Here is a 15,958-nt window from a genome sequence, read left to right on the forward strand (position 1 = left end):
GCTGTATTTTATGTACTTCATTAGCACTTCAGGCCACTTTCCCTTCGTGTGGAGCAAGCCTATGTAAAGTCATTCGACACAATGAGGAACAGAAATTACCCCTTACTCATTGTTTGCGTCACAACCGCAGTAACTCAACCACAAATGCGTCATCTTTTGTTGGTTTAATTAGTTGCCCTTCCTAACAATTATTAAGGCAGTATACGCACATCAAAATTGAAAGTCTTAAAACGTTTGCTCAAACTTTCGAAAAAGGAACATTAAAACATTCCCTAAAGAAATCAAGAATAAAAATCAGGGGTCACCCTGCAAAATTCGGTACTAGAGAAATAGATTACCCGATATTTCCAAATACCTTGAAATACAAAATGGCTGCCATTCCTGTGTTTGCTAACTCTATAAGGAAATTAAATGTTCGATTTTCACAAAACTAAGCTGGTGAAATCTTTCTTTACTCCATAAGCAAAGTGAGCCCCACAAGTGGTTGACAAAAAAATTTATAAAATTTGAGAGTCAGAATATCGGCTCCCGAGGCGCAGATTAGTTCAATGCAAAAAAGTAAGGATACTTTAACAGGCCTAAATCCCCATCACTTGTCAGAGGGAGACTACTGAACGTATAAATTGAAGACGATAACAACCTTTGTAAATTAACAAGAGTCTCGTGAAGTGCACATATATGAAAGTTTGAAAATCTTTTTTTTCAAATTCACTTATATATTGACCAGCGTGTGAATACATGCAGCCTGGCCTTATCGAATAATTTGGTTTACTTATCACATCAAGATACAAATAAATTTATATACCACTCTTACGGTTTTAAACCGTACGAGTGGTATAGAATATGCCTGACACCTTGCATGTAATTATCACAACGTACAATACAGTATAAATAAACTCAGACCTTTAAGTCAGTGTTGAAAGAATGCAAGTAAGAGCTATCGAGTAGTAGATATGATATTAATATGATCCATCTTCGTGTATGTATCTGTGCTTTTGGGGCCATCTATCAAAGGTCACTGGGGGAGGCAAATCTTCGAGATGTACCGGTATTATTCTAAAAATTATATTATGTTGTTAAGCAATTAATAGGAAATCAAAGTTTGGTTATTGTGAAATAATTATGTCAATGGCAAGTAATTGCAGTGATGTCAAGTTCATTATCTCTTGACATAAATCGATAAATAATGCAAACTATTACCTTATTAAAAGTTCATTATCTCTTGACATAAATCGATAAATAATGCAAACTATTACTTTATTAAAATTCAACAATCAAATTTGTCATAGTACCAGCATATCTCTGTGTATATGGATGTTTAATGTTGTAATATCGTTGTATTCAAATAGCCTTAAGTGTCGCACTGGTACGGTAAGTATCTTGTAGATCAGCTGCGTGAACCTTGCATTGATAATAATGATTTAAGGGTTTACTACTTTGTTTCTACCATCAAACCGGGAGTATAATGTTTCATTCCTGTTTACACCCAAATTCGGTTAATGACAGGATATAAATGTATGATTTTTCATTGAAATACAGTTAAAATATGAAAATGTATGAAAATGACTGTTTCTCCTGGTATGATGTCAGATCACATATGACTTAACACAATTTTGGAAATCTAACTTTGTTCGAGAGATGATGACAAAAATCCTTCATACGGCTGCTTTCAAGTTCCTGGGTCAAAACATAATATCTGTTGTTGTGCACATTATACCTGTATTGTGCTAGTTTTAGAAATTCGAGAGTATCGTGAAATTTGCAATCAATCGAGAGTTTAGGTAGTCACCCAGGTTTTGCATTTAAGTCATACACGATTAAAACAAAATGTAAGGGGCGTCATAGAGTTTGTTACTTGATCATAAAATCCTTGAAGGTAAGTAATAAAGCTTTTATCTAAACGAAACGTACTTACTTACATTTAACAATCCCGTTACATGACACGGCTGTGGTTTTCTAGCACTGAATATCAATTGTATTTACTCCTGAAATCTCAACATGGAAGTAATATACAGGCACATCACACCCAGTTTTTCGTATGCTTGGGCTTGACAGACTTTTTAGTTTCAATGAGAAACAAAGTAATTTATCGCATCAAAACCGCCAACGTTTAACTTCGCTTGAGAATGCTTTCAAGTAATTAACGACGTCATGGCAACGCGTGGATGCGAGACAATGCTGTGGTGTGAATCACAAATGGCGATGGAAGGCAAAGAAACTCTGATTTTATCATTTTTTTACATTAAAAAGATGGAACAATTTGTCTCCCGAGAACACCTAAAAGACAATGTCAGATTTAAAAGGGGACATTGAGGTTAGCAATTCCGACCAAGTCACTTCCAAGTAATCACTGGCAAGATTTCAAAAGCAATGTCGAGCAGAATGTTCTTATTCTATAGCACAATGTAGCGGTAATTAATAAAGTACCGTTGAGATAATTTTCGATATCAACTTGATAACTTCAAAATGTCGGCACGAATTCCGCCAACTTATAAATAAATAAAGCGGCTAAGGTTGTAGCTGTGGTAGTATTTTTTTATAACTTGTATTCTAGTTAATAATAATAGCGGTAAATTTAAATTTAACTCTTTTTGTCCGTAAAATTTGTTGAAATATTAAATATTAGCTTAAGTCGTTAAACGTGCAATGTAAAATGTAAACGAATGCACTGTAGTCCGGACTTCAATTCACCTGTGCATGACGGTTGTATTGTTGAGTTGAAGATGGGCATTTTGACAAGATCTAAATATTTGAATTAGAAACTCTATTTAACAAAATCGATAACAATGGTGGAAAATGTGTAAAAGGCATCAACTAATGAAGCTTAAATATCAGGAAGAAGGGATATTAATCGGTTATGTTAAAGAAGGGTAAAATTAGACAACAAGAAAAGAAGAATTTTCAATCTTGGTTGTAGAGGTCAGAAGAAATTGCTTGCAATAAGTAAATAATAATTTATAAAGCTACAATATCCACAATAATGCGATCAAGGACGCTGATTAAAATTAACACACCATAAAAAAGAAATGGGGCTAAAAAGCATATTTAAGAAGGAAAGCTTATACATTGATTTTAAAAGTTGACAGGGGGGAGGAACGCCGAGTAATGGAAGAATGTTCCAGAGTATGGGAGCTGCTACACTGAAACGAACGATCTCCATACTTCTTTGTGCGCGATCGCACCGGACAAAAGTCTGAACTGGTCAGCTGACCTCAAGTTACGACTAGGAACATAGAGTGAGATCATTTTCGAAAGATAACTGGGAGCAAACCCATGAGTGTACTTAAAGTCAGGATTAACAAGTCAGTATCTATCAGTACATCTTCATATTCCCTCAGCTACAACTGCTTACAGTGTAAACGGTTTCGATTTTATTACGTAAGCAAATATGTTTCATGATAACACTCATTTTTAATGGGCGGGCTGTGTTAAAATAATTAACGAATATCACGTATGTCACTCACTAGGGTATTAATTGAAGATGACATGTATAAATAGTGAAATGAAATTTGCCTGGCGCAACATTCAGTGCAAGGTTCATTATCAATAATATTCAGATAGGCCAATCCTGGCTAATAGAATCCGTATGGAAATTATATTTTTTCAATTAGTAGATTTTAATATTGGCCGCAGATGTTTTACAACAAGGATACCGTCACGGTGATAAAAGCAGATTGTTGTGTGCAAGATGGCGACTAATGTTTTTAGTAAATGTATTGTTCGGAAAAAGAAAACAAATTAAAATATACATCGGCTATATAAGGTGCAACTGTTAAAGATTGAGGAAAGTCAAATCTCGATATGTTGGTGTTACATAACGACAGTGGAGCAGAATGAATATCTGACATAACTAAGCAATACACGGTAAACTGGTGGAAAGACGGTCTGAGAAAGGTAGTCTGACTGAGAACCAAGTTGGTAGGTTGCCAATGGGTCGACGATTGATTGATTGATTGATGGATGGATAGATAGTTAAAAAGAGTGGTTGGGGAGGTTGGATGGGTGGAGGGACAAAGACAGACGAACCGAAAGGTATTTAGATACTCTAGAGAAATTTCTAGAGAAATTTTTGATTGATGCAGACAACAATCAGAATCAGTTAAAATAGCATAAAGACTGGAAGTGATTTGCTAGTGGTTTATATACATTGAAAAGAGCCCCAAGCAAGGTGAATTTTCGTCAAGTAGTTGAGAGTATGCATAAAAAGATCACCTACATAAGCTTCGCTCTATAAAGTGTCAGTGGTAGAATTTGACAGCGAAATAGCGCTTCTCTCATAGAAAGTACGATTGCCGAGATGTATTCGTACATAACAAACCCAAACTATAAGCTAATACCACAAATGCATTGTCTTTTATAATGTGTATGACGTAGACGCCGCTTTCTCTCGTCCAAATCTAAAGTTTCAAAACACACCATATCTAATTTTAACGACATGTTTCCAGTCACAGATATGAAACTTAATAAATAACAAAACTTTACAAGATAATAAGTGGGGAATAAAATGACAGGATTAAACTTCCATTCATGTTGTAGCTAATAATAAACCAATGTAAGATATTTCATCACAGCAGGAGTCTCCTCTTATTTCAACATTGGAAAACCGTTCAAATAAGACTATATTACTGAAGCAACATCAGTAACTAAACAACAACAAAACCTTTTGTAAATGTCAAGTATAGGTCTAATAACCGTGCCAGGCCAATACAAAGACAGATATCGCTTTACCTATTCAGTTTATGGCATTATGTATTCACAAAGAAGTTCATAAACGGCTCTCTAATTCCTCTTATAGTATCGTATATGTAGTATGTAGTCCATCTAGCTTTGGGAACTATAATGGATATATAAAAACTATTTTGTAAATAAAATTAAAAATTTACTAAAGGGTCTGAGAACTACATATTAATATTGTTTCATGATAGATTTGTGGTCAATGATACACGAGTACACAGTGATTCTCAGAAAATTTGCGAAAGCTTCTTCTCGTATCTACGTTATCAAAATTTTGTCTTGTTTAACGAACACTGTGTCGAAGTAAACTGATGAATTGCGTTGATTGACTTATTATTTACCAGATAAATATACTGCTCATTCAATAAATCGAAAATTACACAGCTCTTGACTAGAAAATATCTCATTTGAAACCATCGAACAATTGATGTTTCTCTGTAAAAGTCCCCGTGTAATGTTTAATGGCCTTGTACTTGCTTGTCAAACTTGATGTCCCACCTAGTCATCAACAGTGTTGTTTTACTTGTAACCGACAACAAACATGCATTGGCGACAAACGCCCTCAATTCCACGCATTATGGTTGACATTATAAAGAGGTTAGTTGATAAAAGTGTCTCTACGTGCCAGAAAAGTGCAAGGGTCGGTTTCTAGAGTGTCATTAGTTATTTGAACAACATCATGTTCTATGAAAAGTAATATACCACATATCTTGCGATTATAAATAACATAAATTCTTAATGACGAAAAAATCTACAAAGTACAGTATGGTTTGTCGCGTCGTAATTCTCACACATGGCTTTACTACCGTGCCATATGTGAACGTATACTTATGAAAGGCGAAGTTGATACGTCATCGGGAAACACAATGCAAGATTCATTTCATAACTAATACTTCTCTTTTGCTTGGTTTTGCAAACATTGTTGTCCCTTTCAATTTCCGTGATTAATTAAGATTACCAGACAACTCTCTCTAACAATGGCTTCAACAATCATATCCACGACAGTGTTTGCAAATATATCTTTCCCCCACCCCGAAAAGATAATGTTCAGCCCTGAAAATAACCAGCACTTCAAACAGTCGGTGTGTATGTGACGGAGCTTTCAGGGATAGGATGCAAGTCTCTCTTGACTGGGTGAAAATCATGTTCTTGTAAGCGTTGCATAGGAAAGGTTTTACCTGACGGTGATTAAGGTAGGGATTCTGTCTGCTTTTGTAAATAATTCAGTTTTATAGGCAACTTTTTAGGGCGTATTAATGTCAGCAATGTGGCTTACTGTTCGTTCATATGTAACGGCTCACGTATATGGCAATACCATTGCTATGATTGATTGGGCCAGCAAATCGACGGAATTTAGCGCCTCTCATGTCATGTCGACGTGGATCGTATAATTGCTACGGCCTTTAACTGTGCAAGCTTACGGTACAGACTTCGATCACGTTTTCGAACTTGTACTGAATAATACACTTGATATTTTGATAGATATCCTGGATTTAGTTATAAGATACCATAGTGTGTATGTGTGTGTGTGTGTGTGTGTGTGTGTGAGAGAGAGAGAGAGAGAGAGAGAGAGAGAGAGAGAGAGAGAGAGAGAGAGAGAGAGAGAGAGAGAGAGTTCTATTTTTGTCACGAGGGCGGTTATTCAAGAGTCAATGACCATGAACACACATCAGTTGCTTCCATTTCTCCTGCCAAATTGGCAATGCCATTCTGACATATGGTGTTGGACTCTAAATAGTTATGTAAATTAACCTTTCAGCTGAAATTATTCTCTTACGAAGGCATAACATATTTGTTTTGTGGCTGGCAATGCCGACATTATGACCCACAAAAATTGAATTTCCATTGTAATGGACAGAATACAAGAATACAGTTTTTGATCTTCAGATAATTGTGAATTCGTGTTTCCCGGGACAGCTTAGATTTTAAGCAAAGTAGCGGTTTCAAGGCAAATAATTTGAGTGATCTAACTGACAAAACAACCACCGACATTCGACACCTATAAAATCATAATAAACAAAATGTTCCAAAAAATTAGCAGGAGTAATTATACAAAACTGATACCAAGAATTAGATCATGTTATATAATTCGATATTTTCCCTTTCTCATGTTAATTGAAATACTTGACCACACAACGAATTGATTGGGTTTTTTTTCCCTGATGGTGGCGTCTTTCCATACCACTGCCAACGGTCCCTCCGCTGTCGTAATAAAGAGTAATACATATACAGATACTTGAAGCCATTGTGTTAGGGGTGATGAAGATGATATAAACTAGTGTGACAAGTCTGCAAACATCAAGTGACCCATTCTAGATATCCATCCTTCTTCGTGTTACATTCTGTGATCGTTAACTCTACTCGTTAATGGTTTTGCGGGTGCGTGTTCAGTCGTCTGAAATATTTCCACGATGAGCTGTCAAATTCATTTGAAGCAGACGAAAAATGGTATGATCATTTTGGCATGAAAATAGTTTACATGTAGATTACAAAGAATGATTTATGTCGTTTCCGCTTTTCTTTTAAGTTAAGTAGCATTCCTAGAATACTTTAATGTGTAAATACTACCGTTTTTTTAACATTGTGTAAATAGTACCGTGTCTTTTAACATTGTGTAAAGGTAGAAAACTTGTTCAGACGTGATATAAACAACAAAATTACACTGAACTGAAGACGACAATATATATTGTTCAACGGAATCACCGTTTGTACTTTTTCCTTTTTCGCTTTTTTTAATGTATTTGGAGTTTTTTGTCAATGAAATAGCCGCGAACACATTAATTTCATATAAATCCTATTCATCATCTTTCAAGGTGACAATGAACTGTCGGCAGAAAAACTGTCGGTGTTGTTATATAACAAGATTTTATTAGCGTACAAGAAGGTCTCGTTTGCTATGTATCATCACGTCACCCAGATAACAATACAGTCTAGTCAAAATTTTGCTTAAAATGTTTCAGAACACTCATAAAATGTCAAACCATGGAGACATAGCTCGTTATTGCTGATATTACTTTGGCAGCAAAATCCTAGGAACGATATTATTTTCTCTGTGGCCAAAATTTGTTGGCGTAAAGTTATGGAGGTCGTATCGATGAGAACAATAGAACAATTATCATAATATGTGATGTATTCAGAATTGAAACACATGTCTGCTGTAGGTCACACTATGTGTATTCAACTATGATACGTCAATTCTAATCTCGGTACTTCACCGACATCTAGCTGATTATATAAATTTTTGTTCATTGGAAGAGTAACTTCAACGTTTATTGCAATGTCATCTCCAGGATTAATTCCATATTGGTATCTTTGCAAGAAATCTACTCTGTCGAGAGAAAACTTCATATTTGCTGTTACAGCAGTACAAAGTAACACATGATCAAAATGAAAGTATGACTGTACATAGCAGCATCTGCTTACATTAGTGTACGAGTGATGTAGGCGATGGTTACTTTATACTGTTAATAACTTACATGGGTTATAACATCACATGCATGCCGCAACGAAAGGTTTGGTAGGAACTATTCTCCCTGCCTTCACATGGAAACCTTGAGTATCCTCTGCCGTGTAAACTCTATTCAAAACGCTAAAAACTATATCTTATGATCCCATTGCTATTTGATTAGTGTCGAATGACGATCCCTGATAATTTTAAAGCAACTAACAGCCTGAAGGGTTCATGCGACAAACGATGCCAATCAATATCAATGCAGCATGGACGGCGCTGGTAATTAACAATAAAAACCACAACCCGCTTCTTTCTTAAGCTTGAATTTGTTTTGCCTGCTATGTTAGTAGGGCTTCATTTCAGCGAAGAAAGCAATGTCTGAACTGAACAAAAGAATGACATTGTTATACGCTCTAGATTCCCTTTTATCGAAATGCATCTTTTCCGCTGAATGACATGTTTCGACGATGAACAATCCGACGTTGAAGAACGACAAGAATCAGAATATAAAAAAATATAACTCGTTGTTTTGTATGTATGTATGTATGTATGTATGTATGTATGTATGTATGTATGTATGTATGTATGTATGTATGTATGTATGTGTATTACATATATGCACACATTTATTTAAGCAATAAAGCAGACCCAGCGATGGTATACCACGAGATTTTGACCAGTTCACGACATATATGCATGAGCGATAGCTAAAACCGTGCTATAATCGCAATATAGCATAGATGAAATAGGCACGAGTTCTCAGTTTCAGAAAAATTCAATTTTTGACATTTCACGCAAGAATTTCATTTTAATATTATGACCTCAGCAACGGGTATACCACTCGACTTTGACGAGTCCACTCCATATCTCCGTAAATGCACTCGACTTTGACCAGTCCATCCATGGAGGTAGCTACCTCCATGGTCCATCCAATATCTCCATAAATGCACTCGCTATACCTCGTGCACATATGTGGTGAACTGGTCAAAATCATGTGATATACCGTCGCTGGGTGTGATTTATTGCTTAAATTTGTAGTTACGAACAGACAGATTGATGGATGGATAGATGGATAGATAAAAAGATAACAGAGAGAGAGAGAGAGAGAGAGAGAGAGAGAGAGAGAGAGAGAGAGAGAGAGAGAGAGAGAGAGAGAGAGAGAGAGAGAGATGCTTCTGTGATTGGCGTGTTTGTAACACGGCTTGTACTATCAAAACCTCCAATCAAGTAGTGTTGTTTAATAGAAGAATACACGGCCCAGTAGTTTGGAAAATGTGATTATGCATATCAGGTTATTTGTGATTGCTTTACGTTGTTGTTTGTGGAGGTTAAGGACATTGAGGAATCGACGCCGATGTAGTCGTGACTTCCACAAGTTGTAGACAGAAATTGACTGTCTCTGGAATTGCCTGTATGCAAGGTCACGAAAACAGAGAAAGGCGTGTGTATTAAAGTTAGAATCACATTACGAGTGCTCTTGACCGCGCTATACCAAACGTGCTTATTTTTCTAAATGGTATTGGGCTTCGTGCCTGCGTTTATCATTGTAAGGAAACTAGAAATGTTTACCCATGAAAATTTTTAAAGCAAAGCTATGGAAATGAGAGACATATACATTGTAATAGATATAAACGAAGAAAGCCTTTCCAGGGAGAAAGATATACTTTATAGCCATCATACAAAATTCGGATTTTGACCATTTCATTTACCGTTTACTTCCGTTGTTTCGGAACCGTTCTACACTTATTAAGTATTATACTGGTAGGCCTATAAATGATAAATGAGACAAGCGGCCTCTACAATTTCTTGAAATAAGTGTGGCTGTTGAGAAACCCGTTTTATGTTTACACATTTATCGGCAGTCGGGTTTCTCGTTTGAACAAATTTGTCGCGCTCTAATTTTTGTGAGTGACGATATTTTATGATTGTTTGTCATGAAGCAGTCATTTTTTTTATAACCTTAATCTATGAAAGTGTAAGTTAGTCACATGTCTTCGATAATATGATAGAAAAATTATGCTCTACTCAGGTTCAGGGACACGGACTATGCATTGCTTAGATAATATGTGGTTGCAGAAATTGCAAGATAAAATTGATTTAGCTTTGTTGACTATGCAATCACAAAGAAGGGGATGCGATTTGTTCAGATTTAGCTTCAGCTTTGATTGATGCGTGGATTAACAAGGATTTTGAAACGTTAATGAGTTGGCGTGACATCACAATATGAACAATAATTATTCAGTTTGGAATAGAGCGTTCAATTCAGTGCACATTCCTTAAGCTCCGATAGGTATACTATTATCGTTGCCTTAATCCCTGTTCCTGATTGGTCATTTCCTCGGATGTCAGGTGAATACCACATGATGAATACCATGTGATGAATTTGTTGTGCAACAGTTAGATATAGCTTCGATATATGCGCACATAGTCTAGGCTGCTGTAAATGCTTGACAATTCGTAAAAAATTTCCAAAAGAATTATCCAATATAGCATAGAGTCGGACTTCATTTCACTCCTTGAAATGACAACGAAATTTGCACATTCAGAAATGTCATCATTTATCATGACACAAAGTAAATTATTGCAAAATTTATACACGGAAAGCTCATTCTAAGGGATCTCTGTTACAATCTTGGAAATACAGCTTGCTGAAAGGGCTGCCATCATAGGAAAACGTACTCTTTATGCTTAAGAAATGCTTCGTACCTTTAATAGTCTTCTCATATTATATTTGATAGGCAAAGATAAGACAATTCTAACGCTGGCGTCGCTGTTCATAGCGTTGGTTGTATTTCCGTTTGAACGCACGTAAGCCACTTAAAAATGATTAATATCACTGGCCAGTCTAGCCTTTATCAAGGTATGTGATAAAATTAAATACAAACATGTATCTTAGTAATGGCTAACACACATATGCAGCATATTGCTATTGTTTGACGGACGAAGAGTAAGACCCATTAAAAAACGTTATTTTCGCATCCGGCGTGTATAATTCGAGAACATACAATTATAATAAAGCTATCAATAACCGTTGTTTGTATCTTACACGCTGAATTTCTTTTACTCGTTTTTGTCATTTATACGGTCGCTTGGTACCAGTATGCTGTAGTCTTCGATAATATAAGGGCAGTTTTGATGGCAACAGTTTGAGGCTCTAACACAGTTTCTGACAGATAGGCACGGCATTGTTGCTGCGTGGGCATTCGATTCAAGGACATGAGAGCTGTCGTGTCACTGACGATCGGGCACATTCGTTCTTCATGATGAAGGATTTTATTTTTGTCTTGTGAGGCAGGGCGATGACGTAGAGAGAAAACATTTTCTGGAGAATGGATGTTGTAGGCCCGCAAACTCATTTTAGACATTCTTGTTGTACGACCAAGGCACTAATGTGTACTTGAAGATGAAATCGTTACAATTCAGACGATACAAATAAAAGGTATACGTCCCCTGTTTGAATATGTCAGTTAACTCTTGTTTAATCTGTGTGGCTTTCAACGATTAAGTGGGGATTAATTCGATTAATTATGCTCCCTTTTCCTAATTCTGTTTTCAATCATTAAGAAAAATTATCTGCTTTGAATTATAGCGATGAAAACTTAAAACTTCATCGAGAATAAGGGAAAAAATTATGTCAATTTTTTTGTGCGAAACTCGCTGCATTTGGGCGAATTATTCTTTATCTTGAGGCACCTAATGGGAGAAGCTGACGTCGAATTAGAAGCATCTTTGACCTTTTCGTAGCAATGGCGTTAAGACGCTCCTTGACGCCTTGTAGACTGTCATGGAGATACGGGTATACGCTGGTGGACGAGAGAGGCGATCGAATCGGTAACGTGACTGTGGACGCAGATCGGATAATGAGAGTATGCTATTAATGATATTGAGTGGCTTTAGAGAGTAACAATATAGACTGCATCATCCTGGAATTAATAATTGATCAGCTATTCAGGCGTGGAGACGTGACTTTTTTGTAAAAATGGATTAGAAAAATGCAATTGGTTTTACTGTTCAACCATTTTTGCCGAAGATTGGTTAGTGATTGGTTAGTGATCGTGGTAATATATAGCAATCGTAACTAACTGTCTCAGCGATTTATCAATATTACAGTCTGATCATATGTGTATGTGAGCTATTATCTTCCATTTAGAATTAATCCCAGTATCGGGGACCGCATGATGCATACCCGTTTAAGTCTGAAAGAATATGTACAGATAAAGACTATAGATTGTCGCAAATCCTTTGAAAACCTTAGATAATTGGAAGATTTCAAAAACTGTAAGTCACTGTATTTCTGTTCTTCACATACACAAAGGCGAGTTTCCTCCATGACACATCATATATTCTGGTTAGCGGGTGACAGAATTTGACAAATGTAATAGTGTCTATAAATTAGTCTACAGTCAATTCTCGTATAATGTACAAAGACATTTACTTTCTATGTTGATGGGTTGTCGTTTTTGACACGTGGTCTCGCCCAGAAACTCCAGTTATGTGAATGTATCTGCAAATTTGTTGAAACTTCCGAAAATTTTAAAAACCAATTAATTCAGTTGAAGCTGGTACAAATGATATACTGCCGATAATTATAATTAATAGAATTGAAGGGAAAATGAAAATAATAATTAACAATTATTCCATTAGTGTGAAATTGCAATTTCGCTTGCACCGGGTAATTCAGAATGTAATTTAGTTCAGCGGTACTGTTGGACAAACGTTTTATTAAATTTTTCGGTAAGGCTATAATTCACTGCACTTTAAGGGTGATCGATTCACTAAAAATATCTACAAGACGAGGAAAAAACAGTAAGATTGCAACAACCTGTGTCTTATCTTACACAGTGTTCCTTGAAATGTAGAGAAATTGCCCGTGATGCATTGCAACATTGCACATATTTATATTACAATGCTGTTTTTACTGGAAAGTTTCTAAGTTTAGGGTACACACAAACGACAATGGATTTTTAAAAATTTTTGCTATATGTTCACAATAATTGCAATTATGCGCATGCTTACTTCTCACAGTTTCTATTGATCACATTATTCTGCTGATGACGTATCAAGTGGTTTGATCACCCTTTATGTAACACCTTGATAGAGAGTGATATGGAGTTGCCCAAGTCTTGATTTACGCCTGCATAAATGCCTACACCACGCGTCTACAGTTTTGTTTTTTTCATTCATGCCTAAAAAGTTTAAAGCCTCAGTAGCTGCGAATGTGTGATAAACCAATCTTTTGAATAAGACCCATTAAAGACTGAAAAAGTGTATTGACACTGCCATAAGTGTCAAAACTGGCGTGTAAATTCAAATGTTTTAACATCATTTTAGATTTCCCGCCATTTTCTAAAACTAATCATGTGACAGAGAACAGAACTTCATAAAATTCGCAGCTATTGGGGCTCTAACGTAAAGAATGAATTGACAATTGTGACGATCCATTAACAAAAATTATGACAGATATGACTTAAGAAAAGTATCCTTCCAAGCAGAATTTATTTCCCAGAGATGATTTCTTCATTTTCAGTCGGACGTACTAACAATTAAAAACTGAAATATTACCTTGATCGCAGGCTATTGTAATACTTTATTCAATGAGGGCAGTCTGAGTAAAATAATAAGTCAGTGGGTACATCAGAGCCCTCAAAGTACAGATTCTGAAAACAGATAATATACGAAAAATGTATAACAATGCTCAAATAAGTATACAAAAGATTATAAAGATGGTACAAGACAAATTAATGAAGACAATAGAATTTAAGATTATAAAGATGGTACAAGACAAATTAGTGAAGACAATGGAATTTATTGCAGTTAATGACTTATCAGAGTCCTTTGAAGAGTCGTTATTTTTAAATTCAGTACCGCTATGTAAAAACTACCGACGTGTTTCTTGAAGCGTTTTAGACTTCCGTTACTTCTAACTGAGGAGAGAATATAAGCCTGCGTCAAAATATTTAAAGCGCTGTATACAGCAAACGATCTCTGTCCGGTTACTGTCTTGAAAAAGGGAACATATAGATTTACACTGCAAACGCAACGAGTATTGAAGTGAAACATGTAGAAAACATAGGAAAACGTGTTTATATAATCGACACAAAACCATTGCTAATTCTAACATTCTGGACTGCAAAATACAGTCATTGCGGAAATCGAGTTGAAGGTTCTGAACTGCAGTGAAACAATTCGAAAATCGACAGTGTAAAGGTCTGGGCTACAACGAAATATAGGAAATCAACAGTTAGCGATGGACACTTGTTTAAAAGAAAACTGGATGAAACAATAACAGCAACTCCAAATATAACCATACCATACTTGATTTTTGAGGTTTGTAAATTCGTATTACCCCATATATTGGCCCGTACTTCAATACTTGTTTTCTTGAAGACAATGATTTCATGTATCTATATCACATAGTAGTGTTACACACACTAAAACCAATGGTCGTAGAAAATCCAAACTTTGCTGACACACACGTAAGTTCATTGGCAATAATTTCGTAATATTTCTAAAAGTAAATATTTATCATGTCACCTATCAAATTTGAATTTTATCAGATCGATGCTCCATAACAACGTATTTAATGTGTAAATACACAACTCTGAAATACTAAAAGTTTACCAAGCCATTTGCAACATTGCGGTCCGTAGCACAGTGAGAGAAGTACACTCTTATCATAAATTCAGGAGTAGATATTCGGTTTGGTTTCTATTTTGGAATACCATTGACAGTCTAAATTTGGTACTGCTGAAAATAAACGCATATGGTATTTTAACATTAATATTAATAAGTCATGATATTGATATAACATTTTTTGTATTTGAACTTCGAAAACTATATGTATGACAGTCGGCGCTGACACTCCCTATCGTGTCGTTTTTTAGCATAGTCACGAATTGATTCCCTAGGTAGGTTGTTTTCAGCCCTAAAAACACAATACTCACTCTATGAATTTCAGGTCAAATGTCTCCTCCGCATCATGTCCTGAAAGTACGACCTCTTCAGAGGGGGCATAGACCAGACACCCCTCTTTGCTTTGTGTTGCAATGAAATTTATTTATTAAATTTATTTATTTTCACTTTATTAAATATGAAAATTTTCTAATATCTTTTGAGTTGAGTTATATAATTTTTACAAAGAGGCTAGGCCCTGCCTTCACCATGTACTTTGAAGACAGTATTGCTCCAGTCATCTCTAGCTCACTCTAATTAATTTCATTCGGCATTCTTACCCATGCGATAAAAATGAGAAAAAAAATGGGTAAAATACTATTTGCAATGCATTCACAACAGGTCATATATCTCTTCACCAGGAGTAGGAAATTACTACGATGTAAAAGGGTAAGCTAGAACTACTTTATTGTAAATGGTACTCTATCACAAATGAAGGCATACTCTCACATTAGAAGAGAATAGCTTTCTACTGTCTATTCCTTAAGTACTTTGTATTAGTAATACTCAGTATTCTGCTTGATTTACTTGATTGGAGAAAAACGCAAGTCCCAAAATTCCACGTTCTTATTACTTTGACTGTAGCATGATTTCTTCCCTGCATAACGTTTAATATGAACGACAAAACTAATCGCTTCCGTCACGCAGCAATCCACTCCTATCACCATGGTGAGCCCTCATGTCACCATGGTGAGTCCTCATGTCACTACGGTTAGTCCTCATGTCACCATGGCAAGCACTCTTACAATCCTGACAAAATAGATAATTTGTCTCTCATTTTGCCAATGAATATCTAGACCAAACACGAAAGTAACGTCGACA

General features: G+C 35.8%; 1 protein-coding gene across 4 annotated transcripts in view; it reads left to right on the top strand.

Annotated features, from left to right (window-relative positions):
• Window positions 1-15,958, top strand: part of LOC139118364 (histamine H2 receptor-like) — a 149,433-nt gene that overhangs the window by 22,752 nt on the left and 110,723 nt on the right. For 2 of the 4 annotated variants that reach the window (XM_070681655.1, XM_070681658.1), the window contains exon 1: window positions 5,785-5,927. The exons of 1 other annotated variant lie outside the window; for it this stretch is intronic. The gene's annotated coding sequence lies outside the window, so the exon portion shown is untranslated. Of the gene's footprint in view, window positions 1-5,784; window positions 5,928-15,958 lie in introns of those variants that run through there. One more of the 4 variants, XM_070681659.1, reaches the window with a different exon arrangement.

This window comes from Ptychodera flava, chromosome 19 (genome assembly GCF_041260155.1).
Source record: "Ptychodera flava strain L36383 chromosome 19, AS_Pfla_20210202, whole genome shotgun sequence".
In the NCBI taxonomy this organism is placed as follows: Eukaryota; Metazoa; Hemichordata; class Enteropneusta; family Ptychoderidae; genus Ptychodera; species Ptychodera flava.